Genomic DNA, 25,774 nt, shown 5'->3' with positions numbered 1-25,774 from the left:
AGTTGGCCCCTCCCCCTAGCATAGCCGTTAACACCTCCCCTCAGCCAGCCCCATGACTCCTCACACAGGAAGCTGTCTGCTTCCCGGCATGCTCCCCGGGCCTCCTGCCCCGGAAGAGCAAGCCACAGTGTCCAGAGGCTCAATGAGGCAAGCTGAGTCATTCAAAGAAAACAAAAGCCATTATGGCTACAGAGGGCTTGCATTCAAGTCACATCTCTGATGCTCACCTGTCTACTTAACTTCCTCGAATCTCAGTTTCCTCATCGGTATAGTCAGGGGTTGGGATAGATGGCCTGTGAGGTCCTTTAAGCTCTAGCTCTATAATCCTAAGAATGGCCTCTTGCACTAAAATACCCCCAAAGTGTTCCACAACATACAGGATAGAAGTTATTTAACCTTCAATGCCAGGTTCAATTATAGACAATCAGAAAGTGTCACAATGATATTAAATGCTCAAGTAGCCTGCCTCATGCCTGCAGATTCTCAAGAATTGGGGAAACTTTGTATGCTCTATTTTAATTATACCCCTGGTATTATGGAAACCCTTAACTGATGAGATATTCCTCCTTCTCTGCCCCAACTTACTCACCCAAGTAGGCAAGGGCATAGAAAAAACTATCAAATGTAATTTTTTTTATTAGCACAACCACAGTATGATGCTTGGGCCACTACAGTATCGGTATGGCCTTGTAAACATTCCAAATGGGCTCTTGTGATACCTTCCTTAAACCTTCAGAAAGGCCATGTGGCAGGATCTTACACAGTGAGGGAGTCCTATCTGAATTATCTACTAGGTGGCACCCTACTCAAGCCGAGGAGTCTTTTGAGACTCTCAAGGACTTGCATAAGACATCTTTCCAAAAGACTGCAGTATCTCCCATCAATCAATAAACATTTCTCAAGTACCTGCTACATGTTAGACACTAGGCTAAGTATTGGGGATACAAAGGAAGGTAAAAGACAGTTCCTGCTCTCAAGGACTTCACTGCCAGATAGGGGAGAGAACATATAAATAATTACGTACATACAAATTATATACACAATAAATGGGGCATAATCAACACAGAGAAGGCACTAGAATTAAGGGAGATGTCCTTTAGAGGACAAGATTTTAAACTGATACTTGAAGGAAGCCAGGAAAGCCAAGAGGCGGAGAGGAGGAGAGTGAGCATCCCAGGCATGCAGACATCCAGAGAAGATGCCTGGAGTTAGGAGATGGAATGTCTTGTTTGAGGAACATCAAGGAGGCCAGTGTCACTGGTGTGCAGAATATGTATATGACTTCCCAAAAGAGTCAATATGGGAGAGGAAAACCTTCAGAGTTTCTGACCAGAACAGAAACAGTGCTATTTATACTTACTTTGAACCATCAGAACCTGATGAGCCAATGAGATTGGAACCTATTGTTGGCCAATCAGTAATAACAAGAGTGATTTATGTTTAAAGGCATAATCAAATAGCTTTACTTGAATACCAATGGGATTTATCAAAAGATGGTTTACCAGAGCTATATTTCAAGAAATCTTGAATGAATACTACATGGGATAAGAGTTAATTGTTCTGGTTTAAAAAAATAGAATAAATATATAGGGAAGAAAAGGAACTTCAGCCCCCAAATGCCAAGATATCTTTTTAAGTATAAGTAATCACAACCACGTATAAGGATACAATTCCCATTTGGACAGAGGAAGAAAGGAAGAGGTGGTGGGGGAAAGAAGAGGAAAAGGAGGAAGAGGAGGAGGGAGGTGAAGGGCTAATCAAATATTAAAGATCTTCCCTGTACATTTATAGGCCTATGTGATTACATATGTTGTCCTCTCTCCTTGGAACAAGGTCTGAGTTCCCAGGATTAAAACATCAGCTTATACATGGCCAATTCTTCTTCCTGGAAGAGTTGGCCACCCCTCTAGGAATATAGGAAATCAGTCCTGTGTCCTTTTAGACACAGACAAATGGAAAAGGAGGTCTCACTGAAGAAAATAATGCCTTGAAAATTAGAATGGAGCAAATGGAAGCTAATGACATTATGAGAAATCAAACAAAACCAAAAGAATAAATAAAAGAAGAAAATGTAAAATATCTCATGGGAAAAACAACTGACCTGGAAAATAAATCCAAGAGAGGTAATTTAAAATTTTTAGACTACCAGAAAGCCATGATCAAAGAAAAGCCTAGACATCATCTTCTAAGAAATTATCAAGGAAAACTGCCCTGGTATTCCAGAACCAGAGGGTAAAGTAGAAATTGAAGGAGTCCACTGATCACCTCCTGAAAGAGATCCCAAAAGGAAAACTCCAAGGAATATTGTAGCCAAATTCCAGAGTTCCCAGGTCAAAGAAAAAAATATTTCAAGTGGCCAGAAAAAAAATTCAAGTATTGTGCAAACACAATCAAGATAACACAAGATTTAGCAGCTTCTACATAAGGGACTGGAGGGCTTGGAATATTATAATCATGAGGTCAAAGGATCCAGGATTAAAACCAAGAATCATGAGCCCTCCGAAACTGAGTATAATACTCCAGGGAGAGAAATGGATACTCAATGAAATAGAGGACTTTCAAGAATTCTTGATGAAAAGACCAGAGCTCAATAGAAAATACTCTTTCAAATACAAGAACCAAAAGAAGCATGAAAAGGTAAATAGGAAAGAGAAATCATAAGGTATTCATTAAAGTTATACTGTTTATATTCCTACATTGAAAGATGATATTTGTAACTCATGAAACCTTTCTCAGTATTTGGGTAGTTGAGGGGAATATAAATACATACATATATATATGTACGTATGTATGTATGTATATGTATATATACACACACATACACACATACATATACATACATACATACATACATATATACACACATATATAAATACACATATATAAACATATACATATACACAGACACACACACATATACAAACATATACATAGGGAGAGCACAAGGTGAGTTGGATATGAAGGGATGATATTTAAAAAAATAAAATTAGGGTTGAGAGAGGAATGTACTGGGAGAAGGAGAAAGGGAGAGGTAGAATGGGGTAAATTATTTCACATAAAAGAGACAAGAAAAAACTTTTACTGTGGAGGGGAAGAGGGGGGAGGTGAGAGGCAATGAGTGAACCTTACTCTTATCAGATTTGGCTTAAGGATGGAATAACATACACATTCAATTAGGTATGGAATTCTATCTTACCCTATAGGAAAATAAGGGGGAAGGGGATAAGAGAAGAGAGAATGATAGAAAGAAGGGCAAATGGGGGGAAGGGTAATCAGAAGGAAGCACTTTTGAGGAAAGACAGGGTCAAAAGAGACAATAGAATAAATGGAGGGGCTGGATAGGATGGAGGGAAATATAGTTAGTCTTTCACAATGTGACTATTATAGAAATGTTTTGCATGACTACACTTGAATAACCTATATCAAATGGCTTACCTTCTCAGTGAAGGTGGGCGGGGAGGGAGGAAGGGAGAGAATGTGGAACTCAAAGTTTTGAAAACAAATGTTAATAATTGTTTTTACATGTAAATAAGGTATACAGGCAATAGGATATAGAAATCTATCTTGCCCTACAGGAAAATAAAAGGGAAGGGGAAGACAGAAGGAAGGGAAGAAGAAAAGACAAATTGGGGAAAGGGGTGATCAGACTGCATGCCATCTTGGGGTGGCAGGAGAGGAGAGATAGGGAGAAAATTTGGAAGTCAAAATCTTATGGAAGTGAATGTTGAAAACTAAAAATAAATTAATTAACAAAATGAAAAAAGGACCAGTGAATTCAGGATGGTGATGTCTTGACTTGCAAATGAACTGGATTTAAGTGAGGCAGGCCTGTGCAAAGTCAATAGCCTCAGAGTCTCAGAGTCCAAGGGCAAGACATAGGTCAGGATGATGGGTAGTGGACCCCACTTTCTCAAGAGGTTTAGCCCCCAAAAAAGAAGAGAGATAGCCAGGATGGATGAGTCAAGTGAGGGGTTTTTGAGGATGGGTGTTTCTAGGCAGCCAGGAAAGAGCCAGTATACAGAGAGAGTTTGAAGATAAATGAGAGAGTGGGGATAATACAAAGGAGCAATCTGCTGAACTAGAATGGGATCCCTTGTGCATGTAGAGAAGTTTGCCTTTGTAAGCAAAAGCATGAAATGGGATAGAAGACATCTGAGTGATGTGAGATGAGAAGCAGTAGTGAAAAGGGAGCTATCCATGAATGACCTCAATTTTTTTTTTCAGTAAAATATGAGTCAAAGTTCTTAACTAGGAAGGTGGGGCATTAAAGAGGCATTAAAATGTTTGGAAGACTCATTGTGGGCAGTGGGAGAATGAGTTGATATGGGAGCTGTAAAAGGATTGCCCTGCTTAAGGCCCCATTGAGCCTATATAGCATAAATTTGTGGTGAACCTAGTTAGCACAGTTTCATCATTTTCTCCAGCTTCATTTAGCAGCAGGATGTAGCAGACAAGAAAGACAAGAGTGGGAATGATCCAAGGCTGAGGTATGGAAGGGCAAGATTTACAAGAGAATGAAGGGGTAAGAGGACTCAGGAGAAGAAGTTTATAATTAGACTTGAAGCAGTTCACCAAGAGGTCAAGATGGGGAAAAGGCAGAGTATAGCTAGTATAAGGGTGATTGTCTGGGAAAGAACTGAGGGGCTGAGAGCCTGGGGGTCATGATGTGGATGAAGAACAGGGTTTGGGGTTTCAAGGCAGAATGAGAGACGAAATGATAGTAGATTATGAACAGATAAGGGAATTTCAGAGCTCATCAACATAGAAGTGGTACATCTCTGGATGTAGCAAGATCAAGGTTATAACCATTTGTTGTGGGTGGCTTAAATGGGGTATAGAAGTAACTAACTGGTCGTGTGGAATGAATAAGTTGAGGAACTAGAAGTTTAGACTGTCTGAGGAACTCTCAAGAGATATGTTGAAGTCCCCTAGTGTGAAGGCAAGAGTTAAAGAGAGACTGAGCCAAGCACTGAACTCTTGATGTAAAGAAAAGCAGTGACCTGGAGGTCTGCAGACAACACCTACCAGGAATGATTGGGTGGTAGATATGGATTGAGTGAACCTAAAAGGAGGAGATGCCCACTCCAGTATTACTGGACTTCCCACGCCACCCCGCCAAAATAAGAAGTAGCTAGACTACAGATTCTGCCTATAGATATGATGTTGTGTTTAGGCTCTCTTTCCTCTTTTGCCCCTTTTCTTCTCTTTGCTGGTAGAATCAGCAAAGTATTAGGAGACTGTCATCTGAACATTGTGATCATGTGATAATTAAGATGCAATCTAGACTCCTGCTCCAAACATACCCCTCTTTCCATTCCACATGGTGCTTTCCAAACTTAGAGCACATTTCACAAAAGAATAAGATGAAGGATTTGTTTATCAAGTGAAAACTCTTTCCTTTATTTTGGTCTGGAACTATGATTTTGTCTGTTGATGGAATGACTGATATGGAAAGTCTCTGCTAATGCAATTACCTTAGAGAGTGGCTTGGGGCAATGAGAGGTTAAATGACTTGCCCATGGTCACAGAACTGGTGTGTGTGTGTGTGTGTCAGAGGTAGGACTTTCTAAGACAGAGGCTAGCCTCCTGGCCACTACCTTATGCTGCCTCTTAGATTTTTTTATCATTGCTTATCAATGTCTTACTCTTAGAGAATAACGCCAGCCTATTAAACCCCTCAATTTCACTTTCAATGTTGGGACAAAATTGGGCACTTGCGAGTCACTGAATATTTAACACTACACGTTTAAAAACATTTGCCCTAATATAGCAAAGATGTGTAACAAGGACACAGTGGCACTTGGCTCCTCTGGATGCAGTCTCCTTCGGGAATTTATCTGGACAATCAGTTGCCAAGATATGGTGATTCACATGATCTCAGGCATTCACCATGTGTGAGAGATACTAACTACACACGGCTGGGACTTTTTGTGCCCCAAGACCAGGAAGCTATATCAGGGAAGCTGGACAAATCAGAATTAGTGGAGGGGAGGAAGCTTGATCAGAAAGTTGGGAAAGCTGCCTCAGGAAACTGTTGGTCCTATCACATTTACAAAGGAAAGACTGGAACCTGAAATGAAACATGAATGGGCCATTGTAGGAGCAAGCAGATGCATCAATAAATGGATAAAACCGGAGCTGTCACTGTGAGATAAGGTGTTCCGATCTTCGGGAAACCACAAGAGGAAGGAAGGTGAGTGAGGGGGTCAGCAATGATTCCTAGGAGAGGCATACCCAGCTCCACTGAGTTCTCCCCACTCCCTCTAAGTCAGTGGATCATGTTCACAGTAGGGTAGCTGCCTGAGCAGCCAAAAGTCATGATGATGGGACTATTTTATGGGACTATTTACCCCCCAGGTAGCTGTTGTGGGTTTCCCTTCTCGATATCACAGGTATTGAGATGTTAGACATAACCTAGAAGTACTAACCTCAGATGCTGGGGCACCAACCTTTAGTACTGTCCCATACTAAACATGTGGTTGACTTGGGTTTGGTCCTGTGCAGCCTGGCCTCTGGTGAAAGAAGGTTCCTTTGGTTTATATGCATTGGCTGGCCAACAAATCCCTACCCTGAAGGCTGAAGAAAATGAGGCAGTTTCTTACAGTCTCTGTTTCCTTCAAAAGGGGAAAGTAACAAAGGTATTTAAAGGTATTTAAAGTACAATATAAATCAGGAGTGGGACAAGTAGTTTATTCCTACTCACAAAAAGGAATGCTAAGTATAGACAAATCATAATATGCTTTAACAATGTGATTTTAACAGGCTTTAGTAACTTATTCTTACATGCACAATAGGCTGGTGGGTAATATTTAAACTGTATCAAAACATAAGGCACTTTTTGTCTTTGTCATCCAGTTGTTTCAGTTGTATCCAACTCTTTGTAAACCCATTTGGGTTTTTTTTGGCAGAAGTACTAGAGTATTTCCTTCTCCCACTCATTTTATAGATGAGGAAACTGAGGCGAACAGGGTTAAGTCACTTGTTTAGGGTCACCCAGCTAGTAAGTGTCTGGGGCCTGATTTGAACTCACAAAGACGAGTCTTCCTGATTTCAGAGTCAGCACTCTTTCCACTGTGCCACCTACCTGTCTTGTGAAGCAGTTTGCAATTCATTAACCAGATACTTTACATTTCGCCTTGGACATTGTCAGAGCAAATGCCAAGCTTGTGTCAGACATCCTTCTGGTAGCATCTTCTCTGATGCAGAAATGGTCCTTTTTGACATCCAATTGCTGACTGGAACTCAGGATTTTCAGACCTTTCCAATAACCAGCTACCAGCCAGTGCTTGACATATCCAGCTGGGGGAAATGAGTAAAGTCAGGACAGAACAAATACACAAGAGTCAGAAGTGACCATGTGATCATAGATACATGGTAGCTGGGTGGAAAAGAGGATGATCATCCCTTCTTCAACCCGAGGCTCCTATTGCAACATTAAAGAGCCCCCAAGCTTCAAGGCTAGAATGGAAAAGAGAGTCCAGAAGGTTATTAGCTTGCTTTTGGTATATTCGATGAGGCATCATCTGTTGTGGCTCAGCAGGCATCTACCATTGCAAATTCCTCAGTGATCAATCATCCATGGCTGGATGCAGCACAGCCCACGAGTTTCCATGTAGTCACCTAAAAACAAGAATAATTACTGAGCAAGATACCACATGGGGGGTGAGGAACACAAAGGGCCCCTGTTCCATAGGTATTGACTAATGTTGGGGAGGTGACTAAAATAAGTAGGAAGCAGAAGCATGGGATACAAAAATTGTCAGGAGTAGGAAGGAAAAAGTGCTAGGGAGGAGGAGGGAAAATGACAGTTGTTCAGAGTGAAGTATCATCCTCAACTCCTTAGTCTCTCTCACCTCACATAGCCTATCTACTGGTGACAGGTGATTATGACATTTCTGTATTTTAGCTAGGACTTAAAGGAAGCCAGGGGTGGCAGGAGGGTAAAGTGAAGTGAGAGAGAATTCCAGGCATGGGAGAGACAGTGGAAATGCCCAGTGTGAGGAGATGGAGTGAAGAGTGCAAGGAAGAGCCAGGATGCCAGTATCACAGGATTGCAGAGGACATGGAGGGGGGTAAGGTATAAGAAGATTGGAAAGGTAAGAAGGGGCCAAGTTTGGAAGGTCTTGCAAAAGCAAACAGAGGATCGTATGCTTGATAATGGAGGTAACAAAGAGCCACTAGAATTTTTTGAATTTGAAGACATATGTTCTAGAGCAGCGTGTTAAGAGACTTGAAGCAGGGAAATGCACTAACAAGCATTTGCAAGAGTCCAGGTATTAGGTGATAAGGGCCTTCTCCAGGTGGTAGCAGTGTCAGAGAGAAGGGAGCATATATGAGAGATGTTACAAAGGTAAAAATGAAAGGCCTTAGCAAGAGATTGGGTATGGGGGAGGGGTCAGAAAGAGTGAGGAGGTAAGGATGACTCCTAGGTTGCTAACCTGGATGCTTAGGAACATAAGGTACCCTCAAATGGGAAAAGGAAGTTAGGAAAAGGGAAGATTTGAGGGGGGGAAATAGTTAAGTTTTCAGCATATTGACCTTAAGATATCTATGAGACATTGGTTTTGAGATCTCTAATAAGTTGTTGGATATACAAGACTGGAAGTCAGGAGAGAGGATGGGACTGGACAAATAGAGACTTATCAGCAGAGAGATTATAACTGAATCCATGTGAGATGATAAGACCACTGGGTAAAATAGAATAAATGGAGAAGGCCCAGGACAGAACCTTGTGGGACACTTATGGTTAGTAGACCTGGCCTGGAGAAAGATTCAGTGAAGGTGAGTAGTCAGAAATGAAGGAGGAGAACCAAGATAGAGAAGTGTCACAAATCTAGAGAAAAGAGGGTATTAAACAAAAGAAAGTGGCAGCCAGAAGCTGCAGTGGCTCAAGAACTGGGTTTGGAATCAGGAGGACTCATTATCTTCATGAGTTCAAATATGGCCTTAGATATTTACTAGCTGTGTGACCCCGGGCAAGTCACTTAATCCTGTTTGCCTCAGTTTCCTCATCAGTAAATATGAGCTGGAGAAGGGAATGGCGAACAATTCTAGTATCTTTGCCAAGAAAACTCCAAAATAGGGTTACAAAAAGTTGGAAACAACTGACCAACAACAACAGGCAAAAGAAAAGGCATCACAGTTATCAAAGGCTGCAGAGAGACCAAGAAGGATGAAGGTTGATAGAAAGCCTTTAGATTTGACAATTAGCAGATTACTAGTAATTTTGAAGAGAGGAGTTTATTTTGAATAGTGAGTTAGAGGCCAGACTGTAGAGGGTTAAGAAGAGTGAGAGGAAGGGAAGGAGGCATCTACTGTAGATTCATCTCAAGCAGTTTAGCCAAAAAAGGGAGGAGATATATGACAGTAGTGGTGGAGATGGTTGGATCAATGGGTACTTTTTCTTTTTTTAGAGAGGAGGAAACATGTTTATGTTCATAGGCCACAAGGAATCAGCAAGCAGATATGGAGAGATTAAAGATAGTTGAGAGAGTGGGGGTGATAAAGGGAGAAATCTGCTGGAGGACGCAGAATGAAAGGAGACCACTTGTATGCATAGAGGGGTTTGCCTTGGCAAGAAGAGCCACTTCTTTGTGTGAGACAGGAGTGAGGGAGGAGATAGTGGCAGGAGGCATCTGAGTGATATTAGATGAAGAAGAGGAGAGAAGAGAGATCTCTTAGCAATTTTAAAAACAGAGATGTCTCTCAAATTTTTAGTTTAATATGAGGCTAGGTGAGTGGGGTAGTGATGGGAAGCTTGTGAAGGGTGAAAAGGTTTGGAAGAGTCACTGTGGTGAGTGGGAGAGTGAAATAATTAGTGAAGTTTTAAAGGCCTGCCTTGGAGCAGTGAGAGTTCAATTTGAGACAATGTGACATAAATTTATAGTGGTCCCAGTTAGCATGGCTTTGTGATTTTCTCCAGCTTCTGTCAGCTGCAAGTGTGTAGGAGCAAAGCCACAAGATGGTGGGAGTGATCCAAAGCTGAGGCTTTGCAGGGCAAATTAGGCAGTAAGGTAAGGGGGCAAGGGACTAAAAGGAAGAGGAAAGTGGAGAGCTGAACTGGTTTTCCAAGAGAAATTGGGAATAGAATAGGGAAGGGAAGAGTGCAGTTAGTGTAGGGATGATGGCCTGGGAAAGATGGATGGAGGTGATGGTGAGAATGAAGAGCAGAGTTTCAAGCTGCATAAAAGAAGATGTAATATAAAATCCTCTTTGGCATTCAAAGCCCTTTAAAATTTGCCAGTGTCTTTCTAGTCTTCTTACAACTTACCCCTTTCACCCCATGTCCTCTGTGATCCAGTCATACCGATCTTCCTGTTACTTGAGCAACACACTCCATATCACAACTCCAGGGTTTATTACTGGCTGTCCTTCATGTCTGGAATTGTCTCTCTTCTCATTTTAGCTACTCAACTTCTCTGGCTTCCTTCAAGTGCCAGCTAAAATAGCACCTCTTATGAAAACATGTTCTTCCTCCCCATTAATTCTAGTGACTTTCCTGTGCTGATTATCTCCAATTTATCCTGTATGTCACTTATTTGTACATAATGGTTTGAATGTTGCCTCTCTCTTTCCTGAAACAAGGATTGTCTTTTGCCATTCTTTGCATCTCCAGGCCTTAGTAGACTGCTTGGCATGCAGTAGGTTCTTAACAAATATTTATTGAGTAAATGAACACCATGAGCCATAAAACTTGATCCATAGAGCGGGGATGCCGATAGTGATTGATTGAGAGGGTTGGATCTGACTGTCAAGGACTTTAAGCAAATCAAGGACTGGGGAGCCTGGCAGAGGAAGGTGGTTCTCAGCCACTGGAAAGAGAAGACAAAGGGGTTTCACCTCCTGTACAACCCCACCCCCAACTCCCACTACAAATTAAGAGACCTGGGCATGGCATCTGCCTCTTTGATCTCACTCAGGAACAAGGGAAGGAAACAAGCTTATATACCGGATCAGGTTGATTCAGCTCAGTGGTTACGCACGTGTTTGAGAACATGCATTAGAGCAAAAGAGAGAGGGATGAGGAAAGGGAAGTGTATAGACAGAAAATAGAAAAGGGAGATACCCAAAGGAAGCAGAGAAGGAGAGAATAGGGAGATGGCAGAGAGCAGAGGGGAGAAAGGGCCTAAGGAAAATGGAAGGAAAGGAGAGTGGGAAGAAGAGAGGGAGAGTGACCTCTCTTTGACCTCCCTCTCCTGTCCTCTTCCCAGGCCAGTCTGAGGCAAGTCTACAGTCTTCCGCAGCCTACCCTATGACCCCAAGCCTCCCACTGACCTCATTGTGGTGATTTGTCTCATCCGTATCATCCTTTTCCAGTTCTACACCAATGCTACCCACATGCCCAACTCAACTCCCCTAGGCTCAACTTGGTCTCTCATCAGCTGCCTGTGGGGATACTCATCAGTAATTAAGTCAAATGGAGGTCGCACCTGAAGTCACCTTATTGTCAGCTCTGGGAACTGGTAGGGTCAGATGACAAACCGTTTGAATAAGTATACTGACACACTCTTTAATATTACCAACAGATGACCCAGTGCCAAAGTTGTCCAGTCATATCTAAATGTCCAGTCATAAAGATACCCTGTAAGCCAAAAGGAAGCTGTGAGCTTAGGAGTTTAGGAGAAACAGGACTGGGACCATCTGGTTCTGGCCCTTTCACAGTCCCTGCACCCTCTGAACCCTCTCCAATCCCCTCCCTGGGCTCCAGTTATGTCTTAAGCACCACATTCTATTTGAGTTAATACAGACTTAGAAGAGTCCCAGTCCTCCATACTTTAGGTAAGTGCATGGGGTGGGGGCACACTGATCTCAGGCCTACACAGGGACTAGGTCACACTTGAGGGTCAAGACTATGTGAAGACCAGGAGATTTGGATCAGTTTTGCAAAGAGAGTAGGGAAAAATTCAGGATCGGGGAGCACTTAGAAGGATGCCTACACGTGGACCGGTTGACACAAGGGGCCAGAACTATGTAGATAAAGGAACCCAACCAGAGTTCAGGGAAGTACACGGTCTGAAAGGTACAGAATTGGGGATGGAGGGGCAAATATAGAGCTAGAAGGGGTCAGAAATGCACAAATACTAAAGGAACCTCAGGATCTGGGCTACTTAGGGACTGCCCAGCTGGAGCTTTATTAACATCTCATGACTCCATCATAGTTCTACCCTACTTAGCCCCTTCTTATCTATGCATATATGATGTATCCACAGGTAATAAAGGGCTGCTTCAAGTTCCAATACACAAGTCACAATCAGGATCCCATTGATTTCATACAGCCCGGGAAGTGACCTGAGAAGATATACTGAAAGAAGCCCTTAGATAAAGCATTCTGGAAAGATGGAAAAATACATCAGAAATTTCTAGGCTCTCCAAATTTCCTCCACAAACAGACGGAACTCACCGAAATATTATAGTTAAATTCTGAAACCCACAATTTAAGAACAAAATATTACAAGCAACAAGATAGGTGGACCAACCAGACCACAAGCTGAGTGGAAAGTGCCCTAGCACCCTGAATCAGTGAGGTGCGGCAGTTACCACACTTCTCAACCCACAAACACCAAAGGGAATGGAGAAGGTTAGTGGGAAAAGCTGCAGGAGTGGAAGGAGCTCGCAGTTCGGCTTCCAGCCCCGGGGGCAGCAGAGGTGGGGCAGCTACAGCTGTTTTTGCTTCAGGCCCCAGGCCCACATGGTGGGAGGAATTAAGTGGTAGATCAGAGCAGGAGTGCACAGCCTGCTGAAGATCTAAGCCCAGTCTGGGTTGGGGGTTCTTGGGGAAGGAGCAGTGCTGGTGTGGCAGAGCTGGCACATCCCCCCCAAATGTGGAACATAGAACTCGTTAGTCTACAAGTAGTCATACCCCACTGAAAAACTCAAGGGTCAAGTTAGTTGGTTGAGAATATGGCCAGGCAGCGAAAACGCACCCAGATTCAGTCTCAGACTTTGGAATCTTTCTTTGCTGACAAAGAAGACCAAAACATACAGCCTAAAGAAGTCAACAGAGTGCAAGAGCCTACACCAAAAGCCTCCAAGAAAAACATGACCTGGTCCCAGGCCATGGAAGAGCTCAAAAAGGATTTGGAAAAGCAAGTTAGAGAAGTAGAGGAAAAATTGGGAAGAGAATTGAGAAGGATGCAAGAAAACCACAAAAAAACAAGTCAATGGCTTGCTAAAGGAGACCCAAAAAAATACTGAAAAATACACTGAAGAAAACAACACCTTAAAAATAGACTAACTCAAATGACAAAAGAGCTCCAAAAAGCCAATGAAGAGAAGAATGCCTTCAAAGGCAGAATTAGCCAAATGGAAAAGGAGGTCCAAAAGACCACTGAAGAAAACAGTACTTTAAAAATTAGATTGGAGCAAGTGAAAGCTAGTGACTTGATGAGAAATCAAGATATTATAAAACAGAACCAAAGGAATGAAAAAATGGAAGACAATGTGAAATATCTCCTTGGAAAAACCACTGACCTGGAAAAAAGATCCAGGAGAGATAATTTAAAAATTATTGGACTACCTGAAAGCCATGATCAAAAAAAGAGCCTAGATATCATCTTTCAAGAAATTATCAAGGAGAACTGCCCTGATATTCTAGAGCCACAGGGCAAAATAGAAATTGAAAGAATCCATTGATTGCCTCCTCAAATAGATCCCAAAAAGAAATCTCCTAGGAATATTGTCACCAAATTCCAGAGCTCCCAGATCAAGGAGAAAATACTGCAAGTAGCCAGAAAGAAACAATTTGATTATTGTGGAAACATAATCAGAATAATCCAAGATCTGGCAGCTTCTACCTTAAGAGATCGAAGGGCTTGGAATATGATATTCCGGAGGTCAATGGAGCTATGATTAAAACCAAGAATCACCTACCCAGCAAAACTGAGTATCATGCTCCAAGGCAAAATATGGATTTTTAATAAAATAGAGGACTTTCAAGCTTTCTCAGTGAAAAGACCAGAACTGAATAGAAAATTTGATTTTCAAACACAAGAATCAAGAGAAGCATGAAAAGGTAATCAAGAAAAAGAATAAGAAAAAGCAATTGCAAGGGACTTACTAAAGTTGATCTGTTTTGTTTACATTCCTACATGGAAAAATGATGTGTATGATTCATGAGACCTCAGTATTAGGGTAGCTGAAGGGAATATGCATATATGTATATATGTTTATGTATATATATATATATATATATATATGTGGATGTGGATGTATGTATATATCTATGTGTATATACACAGAGAGAGAGACAGAGAGAGAGTGGACACAGGGTGAGTTGAAAATGAAGGGAAGATATCTAAAAGAAATAAAATCAAATTAAGGGATAAGAGAGGAACATATTGAGAGAGGGATATAGGGAGAGACAGATTGGGGTGGATTATCTCACATAAAGGTGGCAAGAGGAAGCAGTTCTGTGGGAGGAGGGGAGAGGGCAGGTGAGGGGGGCATGAGTGAATCTTGCTCTCATCAGATTGGGCCTGAGGAGAGAATACCATACATACCGAATTGGATATCTTACCCCATAGGAAAGAAGAGGGAAGAAGATAAAAAAGGGGGGGGATGATGGAGGGGAGGGCAGATGGGGGTGGAGGTGATCAAAAACAAACACTTTCCAAAGGGGACAGGGTCAAGGGAGAAAATTCAATAAAGGGGGATGGGTTGGGAAGGAGCAGATTATAGTTAGTCTTTCACAACATGAGTATTGTGGAAGGGTTATACATAATGATACACAAGGGGCCTATGTTGAATTGCTTGACTTCTTGGGGAGGGTTGGTGGGAAGGGAGGAGGAGGGAGAATTTGGAACTCAAAGTTTTTAAAAACAGACATTCAAAAACAAAAAAAAAGTTTTTTGCATTCAACTAGAAATTAAGATACACACGCAATGGGGAGTAGAAATTTAGCTTGCCCTACAAGAGGGAAAGGGAAAAGGGAATGGGAGGGATTGGGGTGACAGAAGGGAGGGCTGACTGAGGGACAGAGCAACCAGAATATATGCCATCTCGGAGTTGGGGGGAGGGTAGAAATGGGGAGAAAATTTGTAATTCAAACTCTTGTGAAAACCAACGCTGAAAACTAAATATGTTAAATAAATAAATTAAATTAAAAAAAAAAACAAAACTACAAAATAAAAAAAGATAAAACCAATTTACATATAACAGTACCACAATTATAATCACATAAAAATTAGCACTGACAAAGCTAAAGGTGTAGGTCTTGGAATACTATATATTAAAAAGCCAAAGGACTGGACCTCTGAAAATATCAAAGCTAAGCATAATTTTGAACGAAAAAAAATGGACATTTGATCAACTGTCAGACTTTCAGGACTCTGTTAAAAAAACTGAACTCAGAAGATTTGGCATACAAGAATCAAGAAAAATATAAGTTACATACCAATGACCAATTACAAGGGACTAAATAAGGACAGAATGTTTACCTTTTATGTATGGCAAGTGTTAAACTTATGTCTAAAATTGATACTAGTAATTAGGTAGCTTATAAGAAAGATTGGGGTAGATCTGAGTATGATATGACTTCAAAAAGTAAAACCATTCAACACCAGCTAAAAGAGTAATTATCTTATACAAACGAGGTACAAGAGGAAGAACACAAGAATTAGATGGGGTAGGGGGGCTGTTCTGGAAACCTACTTTCATCAGGAATGGATTTAACAGGGGAAAATACATAAACATTTAGAAGAGTATAAAAGTCTTCTAAATTTAGAAAGAAATAAAACTCTAAGAGGATGGGAGGGAGAGGATAAAGGAGGGATCTTTAGAGTGGAGGGTAAGGGAACAGGTTGAAAGGGCATTATAGAAGGGTCTTTAGATTTAGGGGAATGGGAGGATAAGGGAGGGAGTTTTAGATGGGAGGACGACAGAATAGGTCAAAGGATGTATAAGTGTATTTAGATTTAGGGGAATGGGAGGATAAGGGAGGGATTGCTGGAGTTGGGGTAGGTTAATTAAAAGGAGGGCAAGGTAGAAGGTAAAAGTAAAGTATATGAGTTAGGAGAGATAGGAAAAAAGATATGCATAAACATAGAAAAAGATAAGGAGTAGAATCTCTTAGGAAAAGTATATACATATAGTATGTGTATATATGTATATGTGTATGTATATATCAATACTTATATATAAGGATATCCATGCTCAATTGTGGCCTTGGGGTGGTGGGTGGGGGGGAGGAAGGGCAAAAAAAGAACAAATAAATAAAGGCCTCATTTCTCAAACATATATAAAACTAAGACCTATTCTGCAACTGATAAATGATCAAAAGATATGTTTTCAGATGAAGCAATCAAAGCTATCTATAACCACATGAAAAAATGCTCTAACTCATTACTGATTGAAGAAATGTAAATTAAAACAATTCTGAGCCACTACCTCATACTTATTAGATTGGCTAATAGGACAGAAAAGGAAAATGATGGATGGTGGAGGGGATGTGGGAAAAATGAGACATTAATGCACTGTTGGTGGAGTTGGGAATTGATTCAACCATTCTATAGACCAATTTGGAACTCTGTACAAAGGACTATAAAACCATGCATACCCTTTGACTTATCAATACCACTATTAGGTCTGTATCCCAAAAGATATAAAAACCACAAAAAACAAAAAGGAAAAAGACCTATGTGTACCAAAATATTCATAGTAGCTCTTTTCTGGGGGCAAAGAATTGGAAATTGAGGGAATACGCATCAACTGGGGAATGGTTTAACAAATTGTAGTATGTGATTGTGATACAACACTATACTATTGTGCTATAAGAAATGATGAGCAGGATGTTCTCAGAAAAACCTGGAGAGACTAACACGAGCTGATGCAAAGTGAAATATACTGTGTACAAAGTAACAGCAATATTGTAAGATGATCAGCTATGACTGACTTAGCTACTCTATCTTGGTTCTGACAAACACTCTACAGTCTCCTTTGCTATATCATGATCTGTAACCTACCTCCTGTCAGTGTATGCTTGGCGACTCTTCTGATCTCCTTCTCAGATCTCTCTCTACTTACGCTATCTTTGTGACTTCATCAGCTCTCATGACTTTATTTTCTCTAAACTGATGACTAACATCTTTATGTATCTCTCTGTATCTTGTCTCTCTCTACGACACCAAGACTGCATCACCAAACAGTCTTTTAGACATTGCAAATTGGATTTCTTGTAAGCATGTCCAATTCAATCTCTTAAAAGCAGGCCTCTTATCTTTCTCACCAAATCAATACCTCTTCTGTAATTCCCTGCACCTGTCAATACACCATCATACAAGTTGGGGACAACAGAGTAATCCTTGGCACTGTGTGTGTGTGTGTGTGTGTGTGTGTGTATACGCACACATGTATACACATACATATGTATGTATATTTATACACATATACATATATTCATATATGACAAATATACACATATCTATACATATGTATGTATATATGTATATATCTACACATATCTATATCTATATATCAGTTGCCAAATACTGTTATCTACTTCCAAACATCTCTTACATTAATCTCCTTCTCTGTTCATATGATCACCCCTTAATACAGGCCTTTGTCAACTTTTACTTGAATTGTTACAAGAGTCTCCCAGTTGGTCTCTTTCCTTTGTGGGTGTCCTCTGTCCAATCATCATCCACTCAGCTGCCAAAGGGATTTTGCTAAAGCCCATGTATATAATGATATCTATCTTCTATATATTAACAGTGGCTTTCTAGGTCACATAGTGGATAAAGGGGGTGCCTGTAGTTATGAAGATTCATCTTCCTTGTTTCAAATCTGGTCTCAGACATTTGCCAGCTGTGTAACACTGGGCAAGTCATTTAACCCTGTTTGCCTCAGTTTCCTCATCTGTAAAATGAACTGGAGAAGGAAATGGAAAACCGCTCCAGTATCTCTGCCAAGAAGTCCCCAAAATGGGATCACCAAGAATCAGACATGATGGAATAAAAACAACAATTTCCTCTAGGGTCAAATATAAACTCCTTTGTCTGACACTTAAAACTCTTTACAACCTAGCCCCACTTTCAGAGCCTTATTATGCATGACTACCTTGTGTTGGTAAGCAAAATGGGCTCTTAGCACTTAGTTCAACCAAGTGCCCTTGAAGAGTTTGGCCTTTGTTTCCTTGATTAGATTTGGGTGTCCTTGGTGCCTCCTTGACTCAGGGGAGGGCCTAGTTTACACATGAGTTTGAGTGACATGTCTGGGACAGCAGAGGCTTTTAGACCACATGGGTTTAAGTTGCCTCTTTGTGATGATTCTAGGTCACATGTGTGAGTCGCATGTGTGACTCACCCCTGACCCTGAAAAAGATATAAAACCAGGGGTTGGCTTTCCCTTCTTTGGAGCTCTCACCCACAGCAGTGGTGGCAAGAGTGGCTCTGGACCAGCCCTCGTTATGAGCTCCTGGGCTGAACCTAGATGTTGGTAACTATGAATCTGTATTTGGTCTGTCTGTCGATGTTTGTAATTTGTTTAGGGCTCTCACTCTTGGTAGTGCTGATGTGGAGACTTCGGGCAGCTGTAGCTAAGAGCCCTCCAGCTTGTAAACCCGGATGCTGAGACTTTGTTAAACTCTGGTAGCTATGTATTGGGATTTGAATCAGACAAGGTCTGTGTGTTGATGTTTGTGCTTTGTTTGTATTTTGCTCTGAAGTTCATGGTGCTGGTTTTTTCCCCTGAATTAAGTGAATGATATTTGTATGCTGAATTAAAGTAAGCTTGTCAACCCCTTAATGATGCTTTCCTTACTAAAGCAGATCAAAGGAACCTGTACTTTTGCAGCATGCTGGTAGCATTCTTGTTGTTGGGCTTGTGTTGATCTTCCACCCCCACAACAGCTGCTAGATGCGTTGTTGAAACATCCTTTCAAATGTTCTAAGGTCTAGTCCTATTTGCCTTCCTGCAGTTCTTCCCCCCTCCATTCCCTCTCCATGCCTTTGCATCGATTGTCACCTTTGCCTCCAATGTTCTCTCTTCTAGACTCTATCTTTTAGAATCTACAGTCTCCTTCAAGTCTTGGCTCAGCTGCCATCTTCCATATCTCATCTTTCCAGATCACATCTTCCAGACACTAATACATCTCTCCAGAATTATCTTGTATTTCTTGTGTTTAAGTTTTCGAGGGTCCCATTGTCTCTCCTGATGGAATGTAAGCTCATTGAGGGCAAGGACTATTTCCCTTTTCTCTTTGTGTCCCTAGTACCTAGAACAGGGCTTGACATTCGATGAATACTTAATAAATGCTTCTTGTCTGTTGACTGATTGATTCATATATACTACGTTCCTGCCAGACTGTACTAATCTTTGCTCTTCCTACTCATCCTGCCCTTTCCCTTTTCTTTGCTTCACTCCTGAGGTGAGAATAGTGTCTAAGCTATGCCTATCTCTGTCTAAGTCCATTCTCCCTTCAAGGCCCATCTCAGGGGCCACATCCTCCTTGAAGTCTTTCTTGACCCCTTCCCACAACCAGGTAAAAGTGGTTTCTCCCTCCTCAGATATCTCACAATATATTGTTTATATTTCCCTTTGTTCTCATCTCACATTTGTATCCATGAGTTACTCCCACTCTGATTGTTAGCTTCATGAAGGCAAGTGGTCTTACCTTTCTTACTTCTTTCTTCAGTCCAGACCATAAAGCAAAGTACACAGCAATATGTTAAAAATGCTCACTGATTTAAAGTTTTTTTCCAAATGTTTTGGAGTCAAAGATGATCCTTATTCAGACTCCTACTTCCTTAACTTACCGAGGGCAGGGATTGGGACTGACATAGAATGAGGAAATAGTTGTCTTTCAATATTGCCTAGAAGAGGGCAGCTAGGTGGTGCAGTGTATGACATGCTGAGGCTAAAGTCAGGAAGAGCTGGGTTAAGATCTGGCCTCAGACACTTACTAGCTGTCTGACCCTGGGCAAGTCAGTTAACCCTGTTTGTCTCAGGTTCCTCATTTAGAAAATGACCTGGAGAAGGAAATGGCAATCCACTCCAGTACCTTTTCCAAGAAAACTCAAAATGGAGTCATGAAGGGTTGGACATGAGTATCATGACTAAACAACAACAACCACAGCCTGGCATGTGATTGGTACACATTAAGTTCTTCACCAACATATGATGAATGAATGGTGAAAGAAAGCCATGAAATGGCAACATAGAGTAGGAGATGGTATAAGAAGGAAATTCACATGGCAGGTGAAGGTTAGTTGGGAGGAGCAGGGTTCTAAGGGTGGGGATGACTGACCTTGAAGGATATGGACTGAAAGCCAAAGAGTACCCCAGTGCAAATGACCAAGGACTCAGTAAAAGTCATGCTCCTAAGACCCAGGGTTCCAAAGTCCTTTTCTCTTCCCAGACCAGTCACTCCTGACTAACCAGATAGGAAGCCCTTCCCCCAGTTCCTCTGATATTTACCTTGTGAAAGCAGATTCAAAACTAAAAAAATTAAAATCAGGATCCAAAAGACAATAAGGAGTATAGATAATTTTGGTGACATAGTCGGTGACTCAGGTCCATCACCTAAAACACAATTGCATATAAATATGAGAACCAAAGCTCTTATTAGAATCCTTATAACATCTCTTCTCCCCATCTCCAACTCCCATACCCCTACTGAGTAGAGAGCAAAGCCATAGATGTGGCCAAATTCTCAGTTCCTCCAGTTGTGGCTGCTCCCTGCCCCAACATTCGCACCCTAGAACAGGCAATTTCTCCCTTCCACCAATAACATTACCATGTCCATATCCCCTTTCTGCATCCCCAGATCAGGCCACATCACCTGGAGTTTGCCCCATTTGTGACATACAACAGTAGGCTGTACTGATGAGGACACCATGGACTACAAGTGGGATAGGGGGCCAATTTTATGCACTTTTTGGATAGTCATTATACTGAGCTGACCTCAGAAATAAGAGGGAATTCAGTGACTCATCTTGCTCAACACATACTTGCAGGATCTCCTTTAAGATTGGCCTTAAAAGTGGTCAGTCAGCCTTTGCTTAAAGACTCACAAGAAGAGGTAGCTTACTACCTCACAATGGAGCAACATTCATTTTGGGGTTGTTGTAATTGTTAAGCAGCTTTTCCATACCTCAAGCCTAAATTTACATTTTTGCAACTGGTGTTCCAGAATAAGAAAGAGCTGCTGTGGGCCTCTAGGTGGGACAGGGATTTGGGGCTATTTTTTACTTGGAGCTACCTTGAAACTGAGAAGACCCAGCTGTGCTATTGCTTCTGTCTCTGTAGTGTGCTTTCTTTCTTTCTTTTAGGTGAAGGAGTCTTGGAGACGGCTACAATCTTGTGATCTTCAAAAGATACTATCAGGTTATCTTGGGGCTACGGGCCTTGCAAAGATTTACCAGAAGTCATACAGATAAGAGTAAAGTCCCAAAGAACCTAAATGACCCAGGTGAGTTGTAATATGGATATAGACTCATCCATCCATAGCTGTGCCATATTTGGAAGTCAATTTGCTGGGAACGATGCTATGTAGAAACTGTTTTACATTTGATTCTACTCCCCCAGGGACTGAGATGGAATAGGGAAGATCAAAGCCCAGGTGTTGGGAGGAAATATTTGTAATTTTGTTCTTGCAATATTTTAGTAAATATCCCTTTCTAAAAAGCTAATTGATGTTAATTGCTTAAATGGAACTGTGTCACTAATCACTTGCAATTAACAGTGGTGAGAGCATAATGGATGAGGACTCAAGCTGAAAACATTAGAAAAAGATGACTTCACTATTCCCTCAATGGTACCCTAAAATTATGAAAAGAGATGAAACCAGTCTCACTGTAGAAGACTAAGGTGAGAGAATAGAGAATATAAAACAATCATACTTATCATGCAATCATAAATTTAGATATCAAGTCCAACCTTCTAATTTTATGGATGAGGAAACTGAGGCACAGAGATGCAAAATCACTTGTCCAGTAATATACTGCCACTAAGTGCTTGAGGTAGGACTTGAAATCATTTTTTTTTTCAGATTCTGAATATAGTTCCCTAGCCACTATACCCTGAATGTTGGTCCTTTATTAAAAATGTAGAACAAGAAGGAATCTTAGACACCAACTAGTTGAACTCCTTCATTTTATAAGTGAGGGACTGAGGTGTGTAGAAGTTAATTGACTAGTCTAAGATCACTCAGTTAGTAAATAAGAGAGCCAGGACTTGAATCCAAGTCCTTTGACAACAAATCCAGCGTCACGTTGCCACCTAAAATTAAAGTCAACTTAATGTGATTTGGATTCAAGTTAAGGGTGATTCAATCACAACACAAAATGCAGTATCAAAATAGTTTTGATTTTCCTCATTATGCTCCCACTCCCTATCCCAACCCACCTTAATTTAAGGATATCCCACACATCCAGTCCCTGGGACCAGAGCTTATAGACTGTCCATATTTCTCAAGCCCCAAAGTGTTCCCAGGCCATATTAGTTTAAGAAGTACTATTCTTCATCATCCCCCATATCTTCCCATCTGGTAGTTTTGTTCTAGTCTATCTATCTGTGCTTAACTGCTATAGAAGCTGAGGAAGAAGCATTGGTATACAATGTGTGTGGAGGAAGGGGAGAAAGGAGAAATACAAAAATGATGTTCCTGCTCTTACAACCTCCCTTTGTAATTCCTTCACTTTGTAGCTTTCTTTTTTCTCCCACTTTCCTTTTTTCTCTTCTTCTCAGCAAACCTTGCAAAGGAGACTGTTTGGAATTTCTTCCTTTATGTGCTCGCCAAATCTTAACAATGCCTATCATGCTCCTCCAGCCCCTGCCCCAAGTATGTTAATTCTGTGGTCTTTGGAATGGAAAGAATATCAAAATTCCCAGAGAAAAGCTGGCAAATACTCCAGGGGAACCCAGAGGAGGCAGACAAGGATGGTGAACAGCTTTGAGGTTATGCCAAAACAAAACTGGTAATGTTCAGCATTCTCATTCTTCCAGTCCTGTGATTATTGTAGCCTGAAGAAGAGAAGACTTAGCTAGAGCATGACAATTGTTTGCAGGCTTAAAGAACTAGTCTTTGGAAAACGGTTAATATTTGTTCTGATTGTCTCTCTGGGACAGAATGAGTAGCAATGGGTGAAAGCTGCAGAGAGAGATTAAGATTGATGTCAACAAAAACTTTTTAAAGATGAGATTTATCCAGAAGTAGAAAGGGCTGCCACCCAAGGGAAGTACATGACTTCTCATTAGAAGTCTTTAAGTAAAGTCTGGAAACTCTATTAAATTCAACAAGTATTCATCAATTATCTTCCATGAACAAGGCATGAAGTAAGGGGCCAAGAATACAGGCCAAATGAAAATAGATACCTGCTGGGCATGTAGAGAGACATTACTTGTTCAGAGAAGTATTGGAGTGGATAGACTAAGAGGTCCCTTTCAGCTAGGACATCCTGTGATTCCAGGAATCACAGAGCTAGGAAGAAAGTTTCTCTTCACCCATCTATGCCTACAAACATGCCCAGTCTAGGGCCCAGCTCTTTACCTAAGACCTTCAGCTCCATGTCAGCTTGTTCTTGGTGAAAACCATCTGTGATGAGACATATGTACTTTCCTGCCTCCAAGAGTCTCACATCTCGTATCTTCAGGGTGACATTTCCACTTGTGATAGCATCTCTCACCAGCTCCACCCTCCTTTGGGGGCCTGGTCTACCAAATTATCCTCTCCATCTTGATGGAGATGTACCATCTGAGTGGATTGCAACCACATCACTTCCATGTGCTGAGCACTCTGAGGAGGGGACAGGTAACATGATAACTCTGCCTCTCCCCCAAGTGAGGCCTGGATGGGTCCTGCAGGGCCAATCACTGAGAAGTCCCCTGTTCAATCAGGCAGAAAGAGGGGATAAGAGGTCAAAGAGGAGAACAGCAGAGCAGAAATAGGGTCAAATTTCAGTATGTAAAAGGGACAAAAGAAAGGAACCTTGAAATAGGATGGGGAGGGAAGAAGTATGGTGGGAGATTTCAGAGAGAGAGAAGTAAAGAAGAAGGGAATAGATTATGAGGATAATGAAAAAGCCCTAGCAGAGAGAGCATAGGGAAGTTAAGAAAATCCCAAGAAAGGAGTAGAAGAATATCAGGGGTATGACTTGGGAGAACATGGAGAGTAGGGTAGGACAGAATCTCCATACGCTCAACTGTCAGCCTTCAAAGATCTTGTTCCAGGCCAGAAGAAACCAAATAAACAGAAGCAAATACTTACCTAAGGCCATTTTGGGCATCATAATGAGGAGGAAGAAGGCAATGACAGAATGAGCAAGACAGGCTCCAAAAGGACTAACAATTTCCATCAGACCTGGGAGAGGACACAGGTAGGAGGAAGAGGGATTAGTGACTGTGGTAGGGAACTAAACATCAGAGGACAAATGATTATAATAGGGAAGTGAGACAATATCTGTGACAGGAATACAAAGGCCCAGTGAGTTGCTGTGACATAGGTGAACCAAGGTATATGACAGGGACACAGGATGACTATGAGTGTCATAAGAATACGGATTTTGGCTGTGTTAAGGATACAGGACACAAGTAGCTATGACAAGGACATCAAAGAGCTTTAATATAACAAAGATGCCATACCATGATTGTGACAAGGAGTATTATCTAAGAAAGAGATGGAAATGACCATGTGAGTAGGGGGTGGTAATCACTCACCTTGAAATGATGCCAGATCTCCTTTATGGAGGGAGGAGCCTGAGGACCCCTTAACTATGCTCCTCCGCTATAACTTTTATTGAATCCTTCTGCCCCATGCACAACAAGATCCATTCATGTCAAGGTACATCTTGCATTGGTAGAAACCCTAAAATCGTGGAGGTATCTAGGGGAAAAAAATTCAGAAGGGAATTATTCAGTCTGAGGTTCCTACTCTTAACGAGGCATGGGGGGAGGCTCCTGTGTCTCAGTTGTCCCTTTAAGACGAAGGCAGGATGCTCTGCTGCTAGTTCTCTCTCATGATTACTCCACACAGTGACCAAGGAGCAAAAAGTAACATTGGGGCATTATAAATATTTCTGTACATACAGGTCCTTTTCCCACTAGTGGGATCTCTTTGGGATACAGCCCTAAAAGTGATATTGCTCGGTTAAAGGGTATGCATATTTTTATAGCCCTTTGGGCATAGTTCCAAATTGCTCTCCAGAATGGCTAGATCAGTTCACAACTCCACCAGCAATGTAACAGTGTTCCAATTTTCCCACATCCCCTCCAGCATCTATCATTTTCCTGTTTAGTCATTTTAGCCAATCTGACAGGAAAGATGTGGTACCTAAGAGTTGTTTTGGTTTGGATTTTTCTAATCAATAGTGATTTAGAGCATTTTTTCATATGCCTATAGATATCTTTAATTTCTTCCTCTGAAAACTGCCTGTTCATATCCTTTGACCATTTCTCAATTGGGCAATGACTTTTATTCCTATAAATTTGGCTCAGTTGCCTGTATATTTTAGAGATGAGGCCTTTATAGCAAAGAATTGGAAATTAAGGGGATGCCCATCAAATGGAGAATGACTGAACAAGTTGTGGTATATGGATGTAATGGAATGCTATTGTGCTATAAGAAATGGGGGAGATTCATAATAACCTGGAAAAACCTACATGATCTGATGCTGAGTGAGCAGAGCAGAACCAGGAGAACATTATACACAACCACAGATACATTGATTCTGTAATGACTAACCTTGATAGACTTCACTCTTCGCAGCAATACTAGGTTCAAAGGCAACTCCAAAGGACTCATGATGGAGAGAGCTATCTACATCCAGAGAAAGAACTATGG

General features: G+C 41.3%; 1 pseudogene; it reads right to left on the bottom strand.

Moving 5' to 3' along the window:
* Positions 1-11,435: 11,435 nt before the first annotated feature.
* Positions 11,436-24,781, bottom strand: LOC118845270 (annotated as a pseudogene).
* Positions 24,782-25,774: the final 993 nt, after the last annotated feature.

The sequence above is a fragment of the Trichosurus vulpecula genome, chromosome 1 (genome assembly GCF_011100635.1).
Source record: "Trichosurus vulpecula isolate mTriVul1 chromosome 1, mTriVul1.pri, whole genome shotgun sequence".
NCBI classification, from domain to species: Eukaryota; Metazoa; Chordata; class Mammalia; order Diprotodontia; family Phalangeridae; genus Trichosurus; species Trichosurus vulpecula.
The sequence above is the reverse complement of the archived record's forward strand: the minus strand, read 5'-3'. Positions and strand labels throughout refer to the sequence as shown.